The sequence below is a fragment of the Stegostoma tigrinum genome, chromosome 46 (assembly GCF_030684315.1).
Source record: "Stegostoma tigrinum isolate sSteTig4 chromosome 46, sSteTig4.hap1, whole genome shotgun sequence".
In the NCBI taxonomy this organism is placed as follows: Eukaryota; Metazoa; Chordata; class Chondrichthyes; order Orectolobiformes; family Stegostomatidae; genus Stegostoma; species Stegostoma tigrinum.
In genome coordinates this window covers 4,266,545-4,290,904 of record NC_081399.1, presented here as the reverse complement: position 1 = coordinate 4,290,904, position 24,360 = coordinate 4,266,545, and the positions used below count along the sequence as shown (strand labels likewise).

Sequence of the window (24,360 nt, the reverse complement as noted above, 5' to 3'; positions counted from 1 at the left end):
TCAAATTGTCATTCCACAAACTATGAGATCAGTGTTTAATTAAGACCATTATTGCTTCATCCCATTGTTACTTAAATTACTATTTCATTTTCAATCCATTACGCACAGAAACCATCTAATTAATTTCCAGTCCAATTATTGCAATAAACATCTGATTAGTTTTCATTTGAGTAACCACAGTAAGCATGTGACTATAGTCCTGCTCTTCCTGGTTAGGAACCTTGTGGAGATCACTCATAGTGCCTATACTACTAAACCAGAAGGCATAGGTTCAATTCCCACTTTCAACAGAAATGTGTCACAGCAGCTCTGAATGGTGTTTAAAAAATATCTAAGGGCCCATTGAGTTGCTCTACAATCCAGCATTGGATTTTCCTCTATTTATTGTTCATTCAAATAATCATAGAATCTGATACTTTTTTCTTGGTAACCCAAAGAAAATAAATATGTGCCTAATTCCTCTGTTTTTGTATTAATGAAAAATATTTGGGAATATTGCAGTTTTAAACAAAGTTTGAATGATGAGATTCATCAATTTGTATTTTTATGTCAAAGAACGTAGTTCAAACATTTCAAATGTGTAAATCCTTATTCTGCAGTGTTATAAAGATTTCAAAAATGTTGGTTTCTTCTTCAGTAGTAAAATAAACATGCTATTTTGGATTATTCATCAGTCAGCTGATTACCTAGATTAGTAACTAACTATTGTGATTCATCTCAATATTGTTAAATGTCAACTTTGATCAAGTTGATTTTCTAATTATTGCTCAATTCAAAAATTATCGGAAATTTGTTTTTATTTTCCCACTCACCTGTTCGTATTGACCGTAAGATTGAAATTCTGTGAAAATATCAGTGTGTTCATGTGAAAATTGGTTTTGCGTGTCTTTCACTTATTTCGCTTATTGCATGATGTTTTAGGTACAATTCACAAAACAGTGCTGGTAAATTTCAAAAGTTTGTTGACTTTCAGTAAGATCTTTAACACCCAATTACTAACTAGTTCCTAAATCAAGTAAAATATTTCAATGTTATTGAAATTAATGCACACAAAAACTCTGCTCATAGAGCCACGCAATAGTCTTTACGATCATCTAATTACTGTTCAGTAGAATAATCTAAGTATCTTATTGTTCCTGAGAGCAACAATGACATTAAAAATTTGCTTATCATCCCATCCAATAAATGCAACTGATACCATATATTTCAGTTCAGTAATTACACACCATCTAATGCTCAAATTAATAATTATACTTTATTATGAATGATTGAGAATGCTAATAGCATCCAAATATCGCAAACATCGTTTAGTTTTAACTTAGTACTACTGAACATGCAGACATTTTGAGCTGATGTCCATTAAAAATGTTGATCTGCTTTTTCAGAGCAAATACTGAAAGCTCCCACTGCCAATTTAACTTACTGCATTATTCATTCACTAAAATACTCATGATAGTTGCTTCTTATTTTCTTTCTAATGTGTCGAAATACTGCTCAAAATAAAAATTACGTGAATTATGAATGCGTGGTCTCCAAAGATAATGAAGGGAAAACAGAATTCTTGAACAGACTAGAAATTTGAATGAAGACCCAATTCTTCCCAATAAACACTAAATGTCTAATATCTTTTTATAAATTTACCAATCTTGCAACTACATTCTAACTCTTAGTTTATCTATCTGAATGAATATCAGTGTAAACTGCTTGAAAATGTTGAATTGTTTTATATGTAAAAACACTAATGTTTAATAGCGATATTTTGTTGCCACAATGTGTGATTCATGTTTTAACTGCCCACAGAAGCCAAGTGAGTGCTGGGCCGAAACTGGACAGTCTAAAGTCACTTACAGCTGGAGAAATTGGACATGGCAGAAAAATTGCTGAAGCTAAATGAAACAGCACACAGCTTCAGTCAGTCATGAAAAACCCAGGTCATGAAAGGTGTCAAAGCTTGAGGGTGGAAACCAGTTACAACCAGCCCCAGAGTTTTAAACTGGAGGGGTTTTGGTCGGATTTTTCTGGCACCTTGGCTTCTAGGCCATTATCTCAGTACTTTGCACCTCTCCATCATGGCATCAGTGAAAGGTGTTGGCGTGACCCCATTTGATGGTTTGAACCCAGCTCGTAACCACATTTGGACCTTTACCTCTCGCTTGTTCTTAAAATCATGAAATATAGCTCAATATTATTGAAATCAAAGTAAATGCAAACACGGTGCATAAAATCACCCCATGATCTGCAAGGCCATCTAGTCATTGTTCAGTGGAACAATTGTTGTAAGTATTTTGTTGTTCATTAGCTCAATAACTATAGCAAACATTCAGTTTTCATCACACACCATAAATGCTTTATACATGGTGCTCAATCTAAAAACGACACTTTATTACGAACAGCTGCCACGTACACCTAAATGTTGATGGTCCTGAATATTTGCAAGTCCTCTTTTGGGTTTCCACTCCAGCCATCACTAAAAAGAGTCTAACTTTTCAGTACATCAAAAGCAGAACACATTTTGGACTCAACCATTAAAATTATTTAACTGTTGAGTCAGAAAACATTAAAAACATTCCTCTCTAAATGCCATGGACTATATCATTCCATGATGCTCACCTTCCTTGTCTACTTATTTTTTTCCTAATTCTGACCTAAATGTCGAAATATTGATGACATGGAAAATTGTAAAAATCATAATTTATATTTTATCCAAAGTAACACAGAGAAAGGAAATGTAGAATTCTTGTCTAGCTGGGAATTTTGAAAGGCAAAACAATTCTGATCAATAATCACCAAATGTTGACTTTTTTTAGCCATTAACACCACATTTTAATCTTCAGTTTACAGGTCTCAATGAATATCTAATCAATACCAGAGCAAACTAATTTGAAAATATTGGATCATGCAATTTGTCAGAGAAATGATCAATCATTGTCATTACAATAATCACACAGTTATTCAGTTTAGTCTTTGTAACAATCATTTTGAGAATCATAGTTAAGTTAAATCCATCATTTCTTAGTGTCAATATTACAATAAAAAATGGATTATTTGTTCCAGCTCAACACACCCACAAAGCAACCAATGATTTCCCATCCAGGCTGCAAACATCTGACCCTTTCTCATTTGAATACTCACAGTAATGGTGGGATTAATATTCAGCCTTATAAATTAAAACACGTCTGATTGGTTGGCCCTCCAATAACTGCTGTCCATTTCTACATATTACACGGAAACATAGCAATATGAGATTTCATCATTTTTTAAGTTTGCTTCAAATTGTTTTTAATACATGTTGTGCTTATATCTAATATTTAATAATTGTTCAAATTTAATATATCCAGCGCCACCAACAAAAACAGAACTTACTGGAAAAGCTCAGCATCTCTGGCAACATTTGTGAAGAGTAGTCAGAGTTGACATTTTAGGCCCATTGACTCTTCCTCAGAACGGATCTAAGGAAGGGCCACTGGGCCTGAAACGTTAACTCCGATTACCCTTCACAGATGCTGCCAGGCCTGCTGAGCTTTTCCAGAAACTTCTATTTTTGTTTCTGATTTACATCAACCACAGTTCTTTTTTTTTGTTCCAACAATATCCAGGTTTCAGTGTGAAATTATAGCTCTGTACATCAACTGTTATCAACACATTGCACTGTATAGTTTCCTAATCAGAGTGAATTTTATTTTAATTGTGAAATCCTACTTGATTTGCTTTGATCATATTTCCGTTCAAAATAAACATTTATTGTGTTTCAAGTGATCATATTAAATGCTACATCTTTTTCATGTTAAAAATCTTCAAAATTTGCTATGATAGTTTTTGCATACAAGAGAAAAATGAAGTTATATCCATTTGTTGTTTAGTTCAACATACACACTAAATTTTGATTTCTTGAAACTCCTGCATTTTTGGAAAAATCTTGAGCTGACATGTCACAATAAATTATTTATTCTTCCAGTTTGTCTATGCTACCAAATGATTTTTATTTTCAAGACGTAGTAAGAAAATCTGTTTTGAACATGTTTAATTTGTTTTTGTTTTAATTTCAACAGTATTTATCAAAGTACAATAAACACAGAACTATGAACATTTCTTTCTCGACCAAATGTCATTGACCATATCTTTTGTTCACTATAATACTCACTTTCTTTGTCTACTTATTTTTCTTCCTAATTCTCAGACAAATGTCAAAATGTTACATAAATTAAAAACTCATCTCTCTACCAGAATACCAGTGGAAGGAACTATATAATGTGTAATGCCAGTATTTTGAGCAAAAATCAATTTCGTTCAATGATCACCAAATGTTTCATTTTCTTCTTCAACCCATCACCCAAGCTGTTAAATTTTATTCCTCAGTTTACTGATCTTTGTGAATATCTAATCAACATCAGAGTGAAGTGCTTTCAAAGTATTGAATGAAGTTATTTGTTTGGATTCTAACATTAACTATCAAGTCATTGTCATTGTAATAATTTAATTTAGTTTTTCTAACAAGTATCGTGAGTTTAATAATTTAGTTGTGTTCATTATTCCTTAGCAACAATACTACAATAATTAATGTGGAGGTGCCGCTGTTGGACTGGGATGGTCAAGGTCAAAAATCACATGACAGCAGGTTTATTTGAAGAGTCTGAAGAAGGAGCAAGATTCCGAAAGCTTGTGTCTTCAAATAAACCATGGTGTCATGTGATTTTTGCAATACAAATGTTTAGTTTTTTTTAATGGTCAATATATCCACAGAAGATCCAATGATTTCCCACTCGTTGGGAATATTTGATTTTTGCTCATTCGAATGATCACAGCAATATCCAGAGAACTCTAATTTGCCCTGCAATATTTCCTGTTCATTTCTACACACTGCTCATCAAACAGCAATGCAAGATTCTCATTATTCTTAGGTTCACATCTAATAATCATTTAATCCAATAAGGGGTATAAAAGTGAAATTATGGCTCAGTACGTGAACTAATGTAAAGACATTGTAGTGTACAATCACTCAATCATTGTGAATTTCGATTTTTATTTTAACAGCGGAAACAAATGAATTGATTTGGTTATATTTCAATTCAGTGCTACTTTTTTTACTGCAATTCTTTCCACAATAGGAGTTAACTATTTTCCATGGGACATAATTAGTTAAAATTCATGTGAACTTTTGTTAAATACTGAAAAAGAATTTGCACCTATTTGTTCTTTCCTCTGTCAATCACATTAAATTTTGAATTCTTGGAAGTCATATATTTTTGAAAAGAAGGGAAGTTACGTGAGCTGAACAGTTACATTGAATGACTAATTCATTTTTATTCTAATTCATGCATACTGCAAAAGCCATTTCATTTTCATTTCATCATATTACAAATTGCTCTGACCATATGGAATTATTTTAAATATTTATTTATCAATGTACAATAATCACAATTATGCCAGTTTGACTTCCCATGAATTATCATGAGATTCATGTGTAATTAAGACCATGATTGCTTCATTCCATCATTATTGCAAATTACTATTTCATTTTCAGTTCATTACACATGGAAACTATCTAATTAATTCCCAGTCCAATTATTACAGCAAACATCTGTGTAATTTTCATTTGAATATCTACAGTAAGCATGTGATTATGGCCCTGCCCTTCCTGGCTGGGAACCTTGTGATGGGTCTTGTGGAGCTCCAGTGGTGCCTCTGCTAACTAGACCTAGAGCCATGGGTTAAAATACCCACCTTCAACACACAGGTGTGTCAGTGGAGCTCTGAATGTTGATTAGAAAATGTCTAAGAACAGATTGAGATAACACGGTGTGAAGCTGAATGAACATAGCAGGCCAAGCAGCATCAGAGGAGCAGGAAAGCTTGACGTTTCAGGTTGGGACCCTTCTTCAGAAAAGAAACCTGCTCCTCTCTGACTATGGGTCTAGGCCCGAAACGTCAGCTTTTGTGCTCCTGAGATGCTGCTTGGCCTGCTGTGTTCATCCAGCTCCACACTTTGTTGTCTTGGATTCTCCAGCATCTGCAGTTCCCATTATCACTGATACAATTTTATCCTCTGATGCTGTTAGCCTGCTGTATTCATCCAGCTCCACACCAAGTTATCTCAGATTCTCCAGCATCGGCAGTTCCTACTATCTCTCTAAGAACAGATTGAATTGGTTTTCAATCCAACATTCATTCAAATGATCATGATGTCTGTTGTTTGTTTTCTTCGGGTCACCAAGAAAGGTATGTATCGAATTTGTTAGTTCTACCTTCCTCAGAAAAGAAAATTGAGAATACTGCAGACTTAAAAATGAGGAAGTCTCAGTCATGGTATTTATCAACTTGTTTTTTGATTAATGCTAAATCTTCGGTGCTATCAAGATGATCAAAAGCATCCATTAATCAGCTGACTACCTGCACTTTTAACTGAATATTGTGATTCATTTAAATATTGTTCTGCCACTTGATTAATGGTAAATTTCTAATTATTGTCCAATTTATGAGTTGTCAGAAATTTATGTTTTTTTTCCACTTGCCTATCCATTTTGAATGTAAAATTGAAATGTTTTGAAAAATATTCGAGTGCATTCATTTGAAAATTAACATTGCATGTGTCTCACTTTCCTCACTTATTGCATGATGCTGTAAATGTGTCTTGTGGAACCATTTGGTTAATTCTATTAAATATCAAAAATGGTTTGACTTTAAACAAGATCTTCTATACCCGATTATCAATTCATTCCTAAGTCATGTAAAATATCTCAATGTTATTGAAATCAGTGCACAACCAGAACATTGCAGTTCAGGCCACACAGAAGTTTGTGTGACAATCTAATTTCTGTTGATGGGATTTTCTGAGTACATATCTTATCGAGATGTTGAAAGTCCAGGGTCATTCCAATTTTTCAAATATGTTTCCAGTCCAAATATCACCAAGAATATGTAATTTTGGCTTCATACAACTGTAGATGCAAACATTTTGAGCTCACAAAACAACAAAGAACAAAGAAAATTACAGCACAGGAACAGGCCCTTCGGCCCTCCAAGCTTGCGACCATCCAGATCCTCTAACTTAACCTGTCACCTATTTTCCAAGGATCTGTATCCCTCTGCTCCCTGCCCATGCATGTATCTGTCTAGATAGATCCTAAATGACGCTATCATGCTCATCTGTATCACCTTCACTGGCAACGCGTTCCAGGCACCCACCACCCTCTGCATAAAGAAATTTCCACGCATATCTCCCTTAAACGTTTCCCTCTCACCTTGAAATTGTGACTCCTAGTAATTAAGTCCCCTCACTCTGGGGAAAAGGTTCTTGCTATCCAACCTGTCTGTACCGCTCATGATTTTGTAGACCTCAATCATGTCCCCCCTCAACCTCCATCTTTCTAATGTAAATAATCCTAATCTACTCAACCTCACTTCATAGCTAGAGCCCTCCATACCAGGTAACATCCTGGTAAACCTCCTCTGCACCCTCTCCAAAGCATCCACATCCTTTTGGTAATGTGGTGACCAGAACTGTACACGGTATTCCAAATGTGGTTGAACCAAAGACTTATACAATTGTAACATGACCTGCCAACTCTTGTACTCAATACCCCGTCCAATGAAGGAAAGCATGCTGTATGCCTTCCTGACCACTGTATCGAGCTGCGTTGCCACCTTCAGGGTACGATGGGCCTGAACACCCAGATCTTTCCATGTATTAATTTTCCCCAGGGCTTTTCCATTTACCGTATAGTTCACTCTTGAATTGGGTGTTCCAAAATGCATCACCTCGCATTTGCCTGTATTGAACTCCATCTGCCGTTTCTCAGCCCAACTCTCCAATCTGTCTATATTCTGCTGCATTCTCCGTCAGTCCCCTTTACCGTCTGCTACTCCACCAATCTTAGCGTCATCTGCAAACTTGCTAAGCAGGCCATCTACATCTTCCTCCAGATCATTTACATATATCACAAACAACAGCGGCCCCAACACGGATCCCTGTGGAACACCACTGGTCACAGTTCTCCATTTTGAGAAACTCCCTTCCACTACAACTCTCTGTCTCCTGTTACATAGAACATTACAGCACAGTAGAGGCCTTTCGGCCTTCGATGTTGTGCCGACCTGTCATACCGATCTCAAGCCCATCTAACCTACACTATTCCATGTTCATCCATATGCTTGTCCAATGATGACTTAAATGTACTTAAAGTTGGCAAATCTACTACCGTTGCAGGCAAAGCGTTCCATTCCCTTACTACTCTGAGTAAAGAAACTACCTCTGACATCTGTCCTATATCTTTCACCCCTCAATTTAAAGCTATGCCCCCTCGTGCTCGCCGTCACCATCCTAGGAAAAAGGCTCTCCCTATCCACCCTATCTAACCCTCTGATTATTTTATATGTCTCAATTAAGTCACCTCTCAACCTTCTTCTTTCTAACGAAAACAGCCTCAAGTCCCTCAGCCTTTCCTCGTAAGAGCTTCCCTCCATACCAGGCAACATCCTAGTAAATCTCCTCTGCACCCTTTCCAAAGCTTCCACATCCTTGTTATAATGCGGTGACCAGAACTGTACGCAATACTCCAAGTGTGCCCCATGTGGCTTCACTTTCTCCATCAGTCTACCGTGGGGAACCTTATCCAACACCTTACTGAAGTCCATGTATATGACATCTACAGCTCTTCCCTCATCTATCAACTTTGTCACTTCCTCAAAGAATTCTATCGAGTTGGTAAGACATGACCTTCCCTGCACAAAACCATGCTGCCTATCACTGATAAGCCCATTTTCTTCCAAATGTAAATAGATCCTATCCCTCAGTATCTTCTCCAGCATCTTCCCCACCACTGTACGTCAGGCTCATCGGTCTATAATTACTTGGATTATCCCAACACATCCCCCCATGATTATGCCAACTTGACCTAGAGTCATCAATCATCCATCCCTAACCTCAACATCCGTCACGTCCCTCTCCTCGGTGAATACTGATGCAAAGTGCTCATTAAGAATCTCACTCATTTTCTCTGACTCCTCACATAACTTCCCTCCTTTGCCCTTGAGTGGGCCAACCCCTTCTCTAGTTACCCTCTTGCCCCTTATGTACGAATAAAAGGCTTTGGGATTTTCCTTAACCCTGTTTGTAAAGATATTCCATGGCCCCTTTTAGCCCTCTTATTTCCTTGTTTTAGATTGGTCCTACTCTCCCGATATTCTTCCAAATTTTCCTTTGTTTTCAGTCACCTAGACCTTATGTAATCTTCCTTTCTCCTCTTTGCTAGTCTCACAATTTCACCTATCATCCATGGTTCCTTAATCTAGCCCTTTCTATCTCTCATTTTCACAGGGACATGTCTGTCCTGCACTCTAATCAGCCTCTCTTTAAAAGCCTCCCACATGTCAAATGTGGATTTCCCCTCAAACAGCTGCTCCCAATCCACATTCCCCAGCTCTTGTCAAATCTTGCTATCATTGGCCTTCCCCCAATTCATCACTCTTCCTTTAGGACCACTCTTGTCTTTGTGCATGAGTATTCTCAAACCTACGGAATTGTGATCACTATTCCCAAAGTAATCGCGTACTGAAACTTCAACCACCTGGCTGGGCTCATTCCCCAACACCAGGTCCAGTATGAGAGATAATGGGAACTGTAGATGCTGGAGAATCCAAGATGATAAAGTGTGAAGCTGGATGAACACAGCAGGCCAAGCAGCATCTCAGGAACACAAAAGCTGATGTTTCGGGCCCTGAGATACTGCTGGGCCTGCTGTGTTCATCCAGCTTCACATTTTATTATCTTGGGATCTCCAGCATCTGCAGTTCCCATTATCTCTGATACAATTTTAACCTCACTGCGAAGCCTCTTCCAGGAATGCCTAACCTGAAGAAGTTACCCTCCTCCCTCCGGACCAACCTCAGGGAATCTCTCTCCCATTGCAACTCTCTTGTAATCTCTTCAGCCTTGAAACTGCTCGACCATGTCCTGAAGCAAACAGGTACCACAGTCACATCACCTTCCTCAGCACCTGTCTCACCTCCATTTCCTACCTACTAACCTCATCCCGCCCCCCCTTGACCTGCCTGTCCTCCTCAAACTGACCTATCCCCTCCCTACCTGCCCACCCACACTCTCCTCTCCACCTATCTTCTCCTCTATCCATCTTCGGTCCGCCTCTCCCTCTCTCCCTATTTATTCCAGTTCCCTCTCCCCATCCCTCTTTTCTGATGAAGGGTCTAGGCCTGAAACGTCAGCTTTTGTGCTCCTGAGATGCTGCTTGGCCTGCTGTGTTCATCCAGCTTCACACTTTGTTAACCAGGTCCAGTATGGCCCCTTCCCAAGTTGGACGATTTACATACTGCTCCGTAAAACCCTCCTGGATGCTTATTATAAATTCTGCTTCATCTAAACCCCTAACACGAAGTGAATCCTGGTCAATGTTGGGAAAATTAAAATCTCCCATCACCACCACACTGTTGCTCCTACATCTTTCCATAATCTGTTTACATATTTGTACCTCTATCTTGTGCTCGCAGTTGGGAGGCCTGTCATACAGCCCCAACATTGCTACCACACCCTTCCTTTATCTGAGTTCTGCACATATTGCCTCACTGCTCGAGTCCTCCATGGGGCCCTCCTTCAGCACAGCTGTGATATCCTCTTTGACCAATAATGCAACTCCTCCACACCCCTTACCTCCCTCTATATCCAGCCTGAAGCATCTATATCCTGGGATGGATAGTTGCCATCCTTGCCCACCCCTCAGCCAAGTCTCAGTAATAGCAATAACATCATACTCCCAGGTACTAACCCAAGCCCTAAGTTCATCTGCCTTACCTACTACACTTCTTGCATTAGAACAAATGCACCTCACACCACCTGTTCCTCTGAGTTCATCATCTCCTCTCTGCCTACTCTTCCCCTTCGTCACACTGTCTTCATTATCTAGCTCCTTACACGCTTTAGTTACTACCTCCTTACTGTCCACTAACCGCCTCATTTGGGTCCCATCCCCCTGCCACTTTAGTTTAACACCTCTCCAACAACATTAGCAAAAACACTCCCGAGGACATTGATTCCAGTCCTGATCAGGTGTAGACCATCCGATTTGTAATAGCCCCACCTCCCCCAGAACCAGTCCTATTGTCCCAAAAATCTGAACCCTTCCCTCCTGCACCATCTCTCAAGGCACTCATTTATCCTGCCTATTCTTTCATTTCTGCTCTCAGTGGCACGTGGCACTGGCAGCAATCCTGAGATTACGACCTCTGAGGTCCTACTTTTTAACTTGGCTCCTAACTCCCTAAATTCTGCTTGTAGGACCTCATCCCATTTATTACCTGTATCACTGGTGCCTATATGCACCACGACAGCTGACTGTTCACCCTCCCTCTTCAGAGTGTCCTGCAGTTGATCTGAGACATCCCTGACCCGTGCACCTGGGAGGCAACATACCATTCGGGAGACTCATTTTCAACCACTGCACAAATATATCAGTTCACACGCCTTTTCCCAGAGCACAGTTCGACCACTCCCACTCAGCTCGCTGCCAAAAAAGAGGACTTGTTGTCCCGCCAGCCCCCAGTCCTCGGCGTCACCGCTCTGACTCACATCAATTAAAAACAGTTATCTGCTTATTCAGTGCAAATACTGAATGTTACCACTTTAAATTTAATTTACCATGTTTTCATTCACTAAAACACTCATATTAATTGCTGCTTAGTTTCTTCCTAATTCTGATACAATTGTCCAAATAATGGTCATAATAAAAAGTGTTCTTTGCAAGAAAACCAATGGAAGGCCGTATAGAATTCTTGAACAATCTATACATTTAAACAAAAACAAAAGTTCTTTCCCACAAACACTGAATGTCTAACACTTTTGTCTTTCAATTCAATAATCCTGAAATTACATTCTAGTTCTCAGTTAATGTATCTTAAATGTATATCTTATCAATGTCAGAGTAAGTTGTTTGAAAATATTGTATCAGTGTATTTGTTAGAATTCTACCATTCACTATCAACTCATTGTGGTCGCAAAATTACATTTGAACTATCTGTCAAGAGACTGCACCACTGGAAAACTGAACAAATGCAGTAGCCTGCCTCAGTTGGCTAGAGAGAAACCCAGGTCATGGAAGCCGTAAAGGTTCAGGGGTTCAGTTACAATCAACCCAAGAGTTGTGTATGAGAGGAGTTTCAAACAGGCTTCCAGTTACCTTGACTTACAGTCAGTGTCCTGTACACCTGCCCATCAGGGCAATGGTGAAGGGTATTGATGTGACCCCACTGGAAGCTTTGAACCCTGATCATAACTACATTGGGGCCATTATCATTTGATTATTAATCAGTTCTTAAATCCTGAAGGACTATCTCAAGAATATTGAAATCAAAGTACGCACAAACACTGGACATAAAACCAAGCGAGCATTTTCAAGGTCATTTAATTTCCATTCACTAGAGTACTCTGCGTAAGATTCTTATTGTCCTTGAGCTCAAAAACCACAGGAAACATCTGGTTACCACCTCATCCAACAAATGGAATCAATATTGTCCTGTAATTCATTACATGTTGCTAAATTGAATAATCACACTTTATTCCCAATGGCTGAGGCTAGTAACAATGACACAACCCTGAATATTTGCAAGTTTTCTCTTAGTCTTCCTGTCCAATCATCACGACAAAAGTACAGCTGTGACTCAGTACGTACACAGCCAAAAACACTTTGAACTTATCTCTGTTAAACATGTTAATCTGTTTATTCAGAGCAAATTTTAGAATCATAGAACCGTGCACCAAAGAAACAGACCCTTGGTCCTACTCATCCATGCTGACCAGATATCCTAAGTTAATCTGGTCCATTTTGCCAGCATTTGGCTCATATCCCTCTAAACCCTTCCTATTCATGTACCCATTCAGATGCCTTTTAAACGCTGTATCTGTACCAGCCTCCACTCCTTCCTCTGGCAGCTCAATTCATACACGCACCACCCTCTGTGTGAAAAAGTTACCCCTCAGGTCCCTTTTCAATCTCTCCCCTCTCACTTTAAACCAATGCCGTGCTAGTTTTGGACTCTCCCACCCCAGAGAAAAGGCCTTGTTTATTCACTCTATCCATGCCTCTTATGATTTTATAAACCTCTATAAGTTCATCCCCTCAGCCTCTGACGTTCCAGGCAAAATAGCCCCAGCCTATAGCCTGTAGCTCAAACCCTCCACTCCCTGGCAACATCCTTGCAAATCCTTTCTGAACCCTTTCAGGTTTCACAACATCATTCCTATGGAGAAAAATCCTCTCTAAATCCAATTCGCTGATACTTCTGACACAAAATTCTAAATGTTGATGATGTAAAAAGTAAAAAAGAATATAACTTATTTTTCTCCAGAATAAAATCAGAGGCAGAAAATATAGAATTTTTCTACAGATGAGAGTTTTGAATGACAAAGCAATTCTCATCATAATCACTGAATGTTCAACTGTTTTTCAAATCATCAATGCGACAGTGTAATCCTCCATTCACTGATCTAAATGAATATCTAATCAAAATCAGATCAAACTATTGAATAATTTAATTCATCAGACTTCCAACATTAGTTACCATTCATTGTCATAGCAATAATCGTACAATAATTCTGTTTAGTCTTTGTAACAAGCATCATGAGATTCACATATTTAGTGCAATCCACTATTTCTTAATGCCAACATTACAATAAAAAATGGATCATTTATTCCAGGTCATCATACCTACAAAACCACTGATTTCCCATTCAACACTCACAGTAAATATCTGATCCTTTCTCATTTGAATACTCACAGTAATCATGGGATTAATATTCAGCCTTATGAGTTCGGACATGTCTGATTCCTTTCACACCTATAATTTCTCATCATTTCTACCCATTTCACACAGCATAGCAACATGAGACTTCTCATGAGTTTTAAGGTTGCCATAAACTGTACTTAATTCTAAATGTTCTTTATATCTAACATTTAATAATTGTTCAAATCCAGGTAATCCAGCTCTCAGTGTGGAATTATTCCTTTGTACATTAACTGTTGTAAACATATTGCACTGTACAGTCTCCCAATCAAGGTGAATGCTGATTTTTATTTTAATAGTGGAATCCTCGTGGGTTTGGTTTGATTATATTTCAAATCAATAGAAGCATTTGTTGTGTTTCAAACGATCATGGTAAGTGTGACATCTTTTTCATCTTAAAGGCCTTTTAAATTTCCTGTGTTCTTTTGATGAATAAGAAGAATATTAAGTGACACTCATTTGTTGTTTAGTTCATCTAACCTTTGAGTTCTTGAAAACCTTATATTTGTTCGAAAAAGGGACGTTGTCTTCAGCTGATATAGCACATTAAACTACTGTTTATTTTTCCATTTTAGGTACACTGAAAAATGATTTTTATTTTCAATACATTACAAGAAAAAATTTACTTCATTGTGTTGATTTTTTTCATTTTCCAACATTGTTTGTCAATATACAATAATCACACAATTATGAAATATCATTGACGCTTTCCATTGTTCACTATAATATACACTTTCACTATCTCTGTGCTTTCTTCCAAATTTTGACGCAAATGTCTATACATTGATCCTGATAAACATTACGTAAATTGAAAACACATTTCTCTACAAGAAAATCAATGGAAGGAAATATGTAATTGTTGTGTTGCCTGCATATTACCTGAAATTTATACAATAATTGCTGAAAGTCTTGTTTTTTTTCTTCAATCCATCAAGCTAGCTACAACATTCTACTCCTGAGTCACCGATTTTCATGAGTTATCCAATTGACAACAAACCAAAGTGCTTTCAAATTATTGAAATAATTTGTTTGTCGGGATTCCAACATCAAGTATCAATTGATTACATACATCCTTCTACAATTCTCATTTTCCTTATGTATTTATTGTCTTTTTAATTCTGGCACAAATATCTGAATATTGGGCATCCTAAAAATCACATGAATTATAAATCGTTTTCTCTGCAGGGTATTCTCTACCCATTCACGGGATAAAAGCGTCACTGGCCAGGCAGCATTTATTGCCAGAGATATTGGGAACTGCAGATGCTGGAGAATTCCAAGATAATAAAATGTGAGGCTGGATGAACACAGCAGGCCAAGCAGCATCTCAGGAGCACAAAAGCTGACGTTTCGGGCCTAGACTGCCCTCCAACCCCACCGCACCCAGCACCTTCCCCTGCAACCGCAGGAAATGCTACACTTGCCCCCACACCTCCTCCCTCACCCCTATCCCAGGCCCCAAGATGACATTCCACATTAAGCAGAGGTTCACCTGCACATCTGCCAATGTGGTATACTGCATCCACTGTACCCGGTGTGGCTTCCTCTACATTGGGGAAACCAAGCGGAGGCTTGGAGACCGCTTTGCAGAATACCTCCGCTCAGTTCGCAACAAACAACTGCACCTCCCAGTCGCAAACCATTTCCACTTCCCCTCCCATTCTTTAGATGACATGTCCATCATGGGCCTCCTGCAGTGCCACAATGATGCCACCCGAAGGTTGCAGGAACAGCAACTCATATTCTGCTTGGGAACCCTGCAGCCTAATGGTATCAATGTGGACTTCACCAGTTTCAAAATCTCCCCTTCCCCAACTGCATCCCTAAACCAGCCCAGTTCATCCCCTCCCCCCACTGCACCACACAACCAGCCCACCTCTTCCCCTCCACTCACTGCATCCCAAAACCAGTCCAACCTGTCTCTGCCTCCCTAACCTGTTCTTCCTCTCACCCATCCCTTCCTCCCACCCCTAGCCGCACCCCCATCTACTTACTAACCTCATCTCACCTCCTTGACCTGTCCGTCTTCCCTGGACTGACCTATCCTCTCCCTACCTCCCCACCTATACTCTCCTCTCCACCTATCTTCTTTTCTCTCCATCTTTGGTCCGCCTCCCCCTCTCTCCCTATTTATTCCAGAACCCTCACCCCATCCCCCTCGCTGATGAAGGGTCTAGGCCCGAAATGTCAGCTTTTGTGCTCCTGAGATGCTGCTTGGCCTGCTGTGTTCATCCAGCCTCACATTTTATTATCTTGCATTTATTGCCCATCCCTGATTGCATAGAGGGCATATAAGATTCAACCACACTGCTGTGGGTCTAGAATCACATGTCGGCCAGACCAGGTAAGGATAGCAGTTTCCTTCCCGAAAAGACACGAGTGAACCAGATGGGTGCTTCCCGACAATCAATAATGGATTCATGGTCATCACTGGGTTCTAAATTCCATACATTTATTGAATTCAAATTCCACCAGAACATTATCTGGGCCTCTGGGTTTACAGCCCTGTACATTACCAATAGGTCATTACCTCCCATGGAAGGAAACACAGAATTCTGGAATGCCTGATAACTTTGAATGAAAGATGCAGTTCTGATCAAGAATCACAGAAATGTTTTTCTTTTTATAATCTATTAACACAATATTTTAATTTTCAGTATATCAATGTTAATGTTTATGTTTTTGAATAGGAGCAAACTGCTTTGAAAATATTGATTTATTCTGTTTGTTAGAGTTCTGACATTAATGATCAATTCATTGTCATTTCAATAATCGCACAGCAATTTAGTTTACTATTGAGAGAATCACATTTTAGTCTTTTACTATGGTTTGTAGGTGCCTATACAACAATGGAAAGTTAATATATTTTTGCATAAACACATCCACAAAACAACCAATAATTATCCATCCAACAATCTTTGTAAATCTTTCACCCTTTCTCATTTGAATACATTTGGGATTATTATGACACACTGACTGTGGTTCCTCAAATGAATATTTAGCAGATCTTTATTGTGATAATTGGGCTGGGAATTAATTAGTATCTCTGTTTAATGCAAATAAATTAGTAATTCATAATTATCAAGAGACTAAGCAATAATAGTCTTAATTAAAATGAATCTCCTGATAATTGGTAGAAGGGTGATTGAAATAATCATGTGAATATTGTATATCAAAAGAAAAGTTCAAATCAGCTTTTATTTCAATGAAATGAAAATTAAAATATTTTCGCAGTAAAAACAAATTGGGTAATGAATTACTCATTCAGTGTGAGTGTTCAGTGCATGTTCCACGAATCAAAAATTTACTCGAATTGTTTAATGCAGCAAAAAAGAGATGTTATTTCTTTTCTTTGCATATATAAAAAAATGTGAAATTTAAAAGGTTGTTAGCATGATGAATATTTAGCTGTTATTGTGATTAGAAATACAATAATTGGTAAAATTAATTCAAATAGGTTTCTACTGTTAAGATATGAAATTATTACTTATAATGACTGGGAGATTGTACAGTACAATATCTTCATAATTTGATATATTGAGCCATAATTCCACATTTATAGCACTCCTGGAGTGAACAATTAATTTTGATAACAGATATCAACAACAATATTTATAAAAAGTCATTACTGCACTTAGGAAAAATTGGAAATCTCATGTTGCTAGTTGACTGAGCAATGCGTCAAAAATAAAAGTGATTCTTGGAGTGAAAAGAAATTGGGCATTTCTTTAATTTAACAGGCTGGATGTGAAGTTGTTTTGTGGGCCCATTGAGCTGAAAGAGAAATAGATCTTTATTGTAGCACTGACACTAAGAAATGATGCATTAAAGTAAAATATTAGAACGATGAAACAGGATTATTGTATGAATATAATGACACAATTATAGTTAATGTTAAAATTCTAACAAATAAATTGATTCAATATTTTCAATGCAGTTGGCTCTGATGTTGATTACATATTCAATAAGATTGCAAAACTGAGGATTAAAATATAATAACTGGGTTGATAGATTGAAAAGCAAAATGACAATTATTGAACCAAATTGTTTCCTCATTAAAAGTGCAGTCGACTCAAGAATTCTATATTTCTATCCATTGTTTTGCTTGTCGAGAAATGTAATTCACAATCAATGTAATTTTTATTGTGATCAATGCTTTGATATTGTGTCAGAATTTGGCACAAAATAAGTAGATAACAACGGTATTACAGTGAACAAAATATACAATCACTGCAACTTATTAGAAAGAAGGATTATTATATTTGTGTGACTATTAGAGATAAGTAACATTGGGACAAAATAAAAACATTATTCAACTTGTTAAAAGCAGTTTTTCTGAAAATGAAATTAAATTTACAATCATTCAAAATGCAGTCATGAATTGAAAAAAAAAACAAAATGACTCATTTAATGTGATAATTCAGCTGAAGTTACTTTTCCTTTTATCCCAAAAGAGTTAGACTTTCACAAAGTCAAAATTTAATATAGTTGTTGATTTAAAAGGGCTTAAGAAAACGAATAGCATTTTAAAAATTAATTGTTGCTGCTGCTAATATCTAATAATTGCTCACTCCAGTAAGTCTTATAAAGGGATATAAATTTTGAGAAGATTTGTAGCTCAGGTTGAGGTTCTGGATGTGAGTTTGCTCGCTGAGCTGGAAGGTTAGTTTTCAGACGTTTCATCACCATTCTAGGTAACATCATCAGTGACCCTCCAACGAAGCGCTGGTGTTATGTCCCACTTTTGAACACTTCCATTGAGCATATTTATTTGCTTATTGAGGGCAAATATTTTAAAGTTGCTACTGTAAATGATTGTATCTTTCTGTCACTGGAATATTCATACTCATTATTTCCTAACCTAACCAGATAAATAGAAAGCGGGATATAACACCAGCGCTTTGTCGGAGGCTCACTGATGATGTTTAGAATGGTGACAAAACGTCTGAAAACTAACCTTCCAGCTCAGCGAGAAAACTCACATCCAGAGGGATATAAATGCATACTGTCTTGCATGGACAAAAAGCATAGAAAGAAATCAATGATTTTTACATTTAAAACATGTAGCTCTTAGAGTGATCATTTAGAAATGCATCAGATATCAGCACTAAAGTGAAGTATAGTCAAAACATTTCAATTATGATTGCACTGTGCAAGTAAAAATGTGAAGTTTGGAAACTGTACAGTGCAATATACTTACATCAGTTGAAGTTTTGAGACATAATTCAATATTTGTAGCAGTTACCTAATTTGAAAAATGATTAAATATGAAATATTAGCAAGAATTAGATTTAAAAATAGCTATTAGTGAACTGAAGAATAATGAGAGATCTCGCATTGCAATGTATAGATATGAACAGGATTTATTGGAGTGAATGCAATTTGACATGTAGAACTGAAGAATAATCTCATGACTGTAGTGAATATTCAAAGGAGAAAGAATCAGATATTCACTACTTGTGTTAGATGGGAAATAATTTGTTGTTTTATGGTTGCGTTTGTGTGGAAAGTGATAACTTTTTATTACAATGTTGTCAATAAAGAAATTATGAACTACAAATGTGAATTTTACTATATTAGTGAGAAAGTCTAAACTAAATTGTCGCATAATTATTATAATGACAACAAATTGATAATTGGTGTTATTATTCTAACAAATTAAATGATTTAATATTTTCAAAGCAGTTTGCTCTGACATTTATTCAACATTAATTGAGATCGGTAAAATGACGATTAAAATGCTGGGTTGAGGATTGAAAAAAAATTAGACATTCAGCGATTATTAAAAAGAATTGGTTCTTGAACAAAAATTTAGACTGTCCAAGAGTTCTATATTCTATTGACTTTATCGTCATGGAGAGGAATTTATACTCTTGTGATTTTTACTACGATCAATATTTAGATATTTGTCTCAGGTTTAGGAACACATTAAGGAAGTAATGAGTATGAATATTCCAGTGACAGAAAGATACAATCATTTACAGTAGCAACTTTAAAATATTTGCCCCCAATAAGCAAATAAATATATTGAGCTAAAATTACACAGTAATAGAATGCTTGAATGAGTCCCTGCTGGAAAACATGCAAATATTCAGGATTGTCAAATGTCAAGATATATGTTGCTATTGAAATTGTCAGCCATTAGTAATAAAGTGTGATTTTTGGTCTGAGGGACATATATTCCGCGTACTTACTGGGCTAGTAGATCAGAAAGCATCTATTGCATTTGTCAGATGTGATGATAGCCAGATGTTTACTTGTTTTGTTTATTTGTTCATGTGATGTCAGTGTCATTGGTTGGGTCTGCATTTATTGCTTTTCCCTAAATTCTCAGAGGGCAGTTAAGCGTCAACCACATTGCTGTGGGTCTGGAGTGACATATTTGTTGGTTCGGGTAAGGGTGGAAGATTTCCTTCCCTGAAGGACAAGAATATTAAGTTCCTCAATAATATTGAGTTTTGAGAAGATTTGTAGCTCAGGTTGAGGTTCTGGATGTGAGTTTGCTCGCTGAGCTGGAAGGTTAGTTTTCAGACGTTTCGTCGCCATTCGAGGTAACATCATCAGTGAGCCTCCGACGAAGCGCTGGTGTTATGTCCCACTTTCTATTTATCTGGTTAGGTTTTCTTGGGTTGGTGATGTCATTTCCTGTGTTGGTGATGCCATTTCCTGTTCTCACTGATGATGTTACCTAGAGTGGTGATGAAACGTCTGAAAACTAACCTTCCAGCTCAGTGAGCAAACTCACATCCAGTTCCTCAATAATAATATTCTACTGAACAGTGATTATAAAGGTCATTGTGTGGTTTTATGTACTAGGCTTATGGGTGCATTGATTTCAAAAAAGTTGAGATAATTTACTTGATTTAGGAACCAATTATTAATCAGATGTTAAAGGTCTTAACTGACATTGATCAGCTTTGAAATTCACTCAAACTGTGGGCTACATGTATGTGTCGTGTGAGATATAGAAAATTGGTATTCAGGTAAAAAATATCTGATGTAATGAAAGTATTTCAAACTGAGAGTCAAGATCAACAGCAGTGACAAAATAGAAACAAGTTTCTGGCAACTCATGAATTGAACAATAATTAGAAATATATCTTGATCGAAGGATTTCTACAAGAAGTTTACAAAAATTGAAAAGAATTTAGTAAAGATGCCAAGTGATCAGCAGACAATATTAAAATGAAGTGGCATTTGCTTATTCCACTGAACAAGAAATTGATGCCTTTTTACATTTTCAATAGATTGGTAAATACCATTTATATTTTTGAATTGTCGATTGAAAAATCATGACGTGCTGCATCTTTTATGAAATGCTTTTATACAATTAAATTCCTCGAATAAGCAGTATTTAGCCATTCATGTGCTGTATGGAAATAAACTCTATATGTTTTCAGTGTTGGCATTGAAGTGAAAAGATACTTAATTCCATTCCCAAAATTGACACTCTCTGAAATGACGGTGTGTATAAAAGTTAGACATTTATGAAGAGTAGTGGACTGAAGAAATGGTTGACTCCCTAATGCATTCAAATGATGGACAGGTGTTGAGATATTTATAGCCCAATGTTGATTCACTGGTGCTAGGTGTTTTAAAATGATGCTGTTATGGGTCATCGTTTAAACATTAACCACAATGACGACACAGTACACGAATTAGTCATTTAACCTCCTTACTGCACTCTCCTGTTTTACACATTTACTATGCGCATTTCCTCGGGCATTTCGGCGTAGTTCGATGATCAGTACAAAATTAAAGCTCTCATTGAATGCAATATTAATTGGGTATTTGCTGCATTTCCCCAAGCTCTTGCAGGTTAAAACTTTGATATTGTCATAGAGTCATAGAGGTCTACAGTATGGAAAGAGGCCCTTCAGCCCAGCTTGCCCATGCTACCCAGTGAATGGTTTGTGCATTATGAGCTAAACAATAAAAGAATGTTGTTTTTTTGTTGTTCTTGACAATTCTTTAACATTTTTTGTCAAAATAAGTGTATTAATCAATATTTGCCCAAACAAGTTTCTGGACTGAAAGCAGGTTGATATTTCAAAGTTACTGTTGGGGTTTGAAAAGGAGTATATATTTCAACCTTTTGAGCAATAGTCAGTATAATAATTGAACTGAAATGTTAAAGGATATTCACCATGATTGTTGAACTGATGTATGATGTTTCAAAGGTTGTCGGAAATTTACTTAGATCTCAAATTCACTTCCTAAAGTGAACAGCAATCAACCTACGAATGAATTTGGACAGGCAAAAATTAGATATGTATAGATGCTTGTGGTTAGAAGAAACAGACAGAAACATAATGTGATTATCAAACTTTTCAAATTAGTAATTGAACCATAAGTATTGGAGTGAAAAGTATTTAGAGATTCTGAGATCTTGTTGAGGAAGGAAGAACTCTAACATTTGTGATGTTTGTTGAACAGAAAAATTGTGTGTTTATTACAATTACCAGAGTCATAAATGCTTTGATGAATTTGAGAACATTGAACTGAAAAGATTAAAATTCATGATTACCTGGATAGTTAAAATATAATTCACTTCTGGTCGTGACAATGAAGTGATAATGAATGTCAGAATTCTAACAAAAGAGTTCAATATTTTCGAAGCAGTTTGCTCTGATATTGGTTAGATATTTATGAAGATCAGTAAAGTGAGACTAAAATGGTATGTTGGTGGATTGAATAAAAATATAGATATTTATGATTGTTGGAAAGAATTGTTTTTTGTACAAAATTATCTGCTGTTGAAGAATTCTGTATTTGCTCCCATTGGATTTCTTGTAGAGGCAGCAATTTATGTCTCATGAGATTTTTAGTCTGATCATTTGGATTGTGACAGAATTGTGAAGAAAGTAAGTAGATAACAAACATGAATATTATAGCGAACAAAAGATGCAGTCAATGACATTTCCGAAGATAGTTCTTTGATATTTGTGCTAAATAAATGGATAAATATGTGTAATGTTCATGTGTTCAAAAGGCTTGCAGCTATTGATGCACAGAGCAAACATTTATCTTAATGATTTTTGGTGGAGGCTTAAAGAAATTATCTATTGCATGCATTGCATATAAGGGTAATCAGTTGTTTCTTTGTTATTATTGAGCTCGTGAACAATAAAATACTTACTATGGTTATTGACTGATCAGGAATGAGATAATCATTGAGACCATTGTAAGAGTTTATGAACGAAGTTTTGTGTGTGCATTGATTTCAATGGCATTTGAGATACTTTGTGTGGTTTAGGAATGGATTAATATTCAGGTGTAAAGTTCTGAATATAAATCTTTTAAAAATCACTAGAATTTTCAGGTGAAAGGTTCTTAGAACAATCATGTGACAATTGAGATAAGTGAGAGAAATACCAAAGCAATATTCAAGTGAACACACCCTGATGTTTTCAAGGCATTTCCAGCTTACAGTCAATATGATTAGGCAAAAAAATAAACCCATTGATAAATTGAAAAAAAGGAGAAAATTAATTTAATCAAAGGACATAACATTGTTTAGACAAGTTACAATATTTATTATAAAATGCAAGTAATTATCAGACTGTAGTATAATATGAAGTGGTATTTATTTCTTTTACTGTTATCAAAAACAATTCTTTTTGCCTCTTTACTCAGCTGGAGAATAAGGATTTATAGATTTTAACTGTTAAAATGAACAATATTTTTTCAAATGCTTTTGCGAATTGGAAATACAATCCTACTGATCACAGTTAAGAAGAAAAATTGAATGCATGCAGCTCTTTAGTTTAAACAATTGTTGAACCTTATTACTTCAGACACGTCAATCTATAAGGCTACAACTTTGTTTAATATTTTCCAGGAATGTTAAACTTGCAAGATTAGAAAGGTGTTTCTATTAGTGATCTGATGAAAATAAACAGCAGCTCCTGTAAGTATTGTAATGAACAACAGATGGAAGTAGTTCTAACACTGGATTGAAAAGGAATTCAAATTCTGCCCAGATATTTTTGAATCAATATTGAGAGCTGCTCTGACATACCTCTGTTGAAGGTGGGAGTTCAATCCATGACTCTTGGTCTAGAAGCAGTGACTCTACCAGAACCTTTCACAATGTTCCCACCCAGGAAGGGCGGGACTATAATCACATGCTCACTGCGGTTACGCTAACAAAAACTAATCAGATGTACATTGTAATAATTGGACTGGGAATTAATTAGATAGTTCCTGTGTGCAGTGAACTGGCAAAAAGAATTAGAAATTTACAGTAATGATGCAACTAAGCAATAATAGCCTTAATTAAATAGGAATCTCATGATAATTGGTAGAAGGAAGCATTGAAATCATCATGTGATTAGGGTGCATTGAAAAATAACGTTAGAATGAAAATAAATATATTATTCAATATGTGCAAAGCTGTTTCTCTTGAAATGAAACTTAAAGTGTTCCTAGAGTATAAATGATTGGATAAAAAGTATTATTCATTCAATGTGATGAATCAGCTGAAGATAACTTCATCTTTTTTTCAAAAATGTAGCATATCCATTAATTTAAAATTTACTATCAATGTAGAAATCTACAACTAAGAGATATAAT

At 36.6% G+C, this 24,360-nt stretch overlaps 1 long non-coding RNA gene across 1 annotated transcript; it reads right to left on the bottom strand.

Moving 5' to 3' along the window:
* Window positions 1–17,443: 17,443 nt before the first annotated feature.
* LOC125449644 (uncharacterized) lies at window positions 17,444–23,866 on the bottom strand. The gene is made up of 4 exons (XR_007246948.2): window positions 23,807–23,866; window positions 21,932–22,022; window positions 18,986–19,030; window positions 17,444–17,559 (listed from the first exon to the last, which is right to left on the bottom strand). It is a non-coding gene; the product is annotated as an uncharacterized LOC125449644 (long non-coding RNA).
* Between the last annotated feature and the right edge of the window lie 494 nt (window positions 23,867–24,360).